Source organism: Salminus brasiliensis, chromosome 17 (genome assembly GCF_030463535.1).
Source record: "Salminus brasiliensis chromosome 17, fSalBra1.hap2, whole genome shotgun sequence".
Lineage (NCBI taxonomy): Eukaryota > Metazoa > Chordata > Actinopteri > Characiformes > Bryconidae > Salminus > Salminus brasiliensis.
In genome coordinates this window covers 8,187,433-8,189,596 of record NC_132894.1, presented here as the reverse complement: position 1 = coordinate 8,189,596, position 2,164 = coordinate 8,187,433, and positions in this window count along the sequence as shown.

Genomic DNA, 2,164 nt, shown 5'->3' with positions numbered 1-2,164 from the left:
TCCAGCATGCTGGCTACATCGAGGAGAGCAGTGCAGCTGTGGTCTGACTGTAGCACAGATAGAGAGTGACATGCAGGGAGTCTCGCAGCCTCACAGCACTGCAGCCTGACACAGCAAAGAGCATCAGCACACAGCAGCAATTAGCCTCAAAAAGAACTGGCTATAGAGCGACGTTAGTACAGAAACCCTACGATTCTCACACTCCAGGATACTGAGGGCCATCGGTACAGAGCTGCCTTGACCAGCCTATACAGCTGAACGTTGAGCAAAGCTAGCATGTAGTAGCCAATGCAGTTACTATAAGACTATGTAAAGGATATACAGTGTGTGCAGAATTATTAGGCAAGTTGTATTTGAGAGGATTCTTTTTATTATTGAACAATAACCATGTTCTCAATCAACCCAAAAGACTCATAAATATCAAAGCTTAATATTTTTGGAAGTTGGAGTGGGTTTTTTTAGATTTGGCTATCTTAGGAGGATATCTGTTTGTGCAGGTAACTATTACTGTGCAGAATTATTAGGCAACTTAATAAAAAAACTAATATATACCCATCTCACTTGTTTATTTTCAACAGGTAAACCAATATAACACAAAATTTAGAAATAAACATTTCTGACATTCAAAAACAAAACCACAAACAAATCAGTGACCAATATAGCCACCTTTCTTTACCATGACACTAAAAAAAAAAGCCTTCCATCCATAGATTCTGTCAGTTGCTTGATCTGTTTACGATCAACATTGCGTGCAGCAGACACCACAGCCTCCCAGACACTGTTCAGAGAGGTGTACTGTTTTCCCTCCCTGTAGATCTCACATTTTATGAGGGACCACAGGTTCTCTATGGGGTTCCGATCAGGTGAACAAGGGGGCCATGTCATAATTTTTTCTTCTTTTAGACCCTTACTGGCCAGTTACGCTGTGGAGTATTTGGATGCATGTGATGGAGCATTGTCCTGCATGAAGATCATTTTCATGTTTTTCTTTAACAATACCGACTTCTTTCTGTATCACTGCTTGAAGATGGAAGGTGTCTTCCAGAAACTGGCAGTAGGTCTGGGAGTTGCGAACCTGTTGGCTATTTGCCATGAAACGCTTGATTGTTCGGTGATCACGCTTCAAAAGTTTGGCGATTTCAAGACTGCTGCATCCCTCTGCAAGACATCTCACAATTTTTGACTTTTCAGAGTCCGTCAAATCTCTCTTCTGACCCATTTTGCCAAAGGAAAGGAAGTTGCCTAATAATTAAGCACACCTTATATAGGGTGTTGATGTCATTAGACCACACCCCTTCTCATTACAGATATGCACATCACCTGATTTACTTGATTGGTAGTTTGATGTGATCAAAATACTCATTTGCCTAATAATTCTGCACACAGTGTTAAGACGTGTTAAGATAGAGCAGCTACAGCAGGATATAAAGGCACACGGACACAGAGCAGCTCTGAGTTGAGATTCAGGTACAGAGTAACAGATAGAGCAGCCATCATCCTCACAAAGAACTAGATAGCACTCATTCGTAACACAGAGCAGCCATTTCCTCATAATATGAGGAGCAACATAAACAAGAGCAGCCATTAGCCACAGAAAAATAGCCTACAGTATCAGCAACAAGGAGCAACAACTGCCCGTAGAAGAACGGGATAGAGCAACATAAGCAAGGATCAGTGAATACATGAATTGGATATGGAGCAATATTAGCATAACACAGTTGTTACTTCCACAAACAACAGCATACCAGCATAAACCGGAACCACACAAACATAAGCCAGCTCAGATCAGCATGGAGTTTATTTAGGGTCGCATAGAGCAGCCATTTCTCTCACCACCAAACAGAAAGAGATGTATATTAGCATAGAGCAGCCATTACTCTCAGATATCGAGACATTTTAGCATAGAGCAGGCATGACTTTCACCACCACAGATATAGAGAAATATTAGAACAGAGCAGCTATTTCTTCTACAGATAGGAAAGCTTCACATAGAGCAACCATATCTCTCACAGATACAGAGAAATATTAGCATAGAGCAGCCTTCACTTTTAGATATTAAGAAACATTAGCATAGAGCAGCTATTCCTCTCACCATCAAACTGATATAGAGACACAGAGCAGCCATTTCTCCTACAGATGCAGGGAAACCTTAACATAGAGCAAC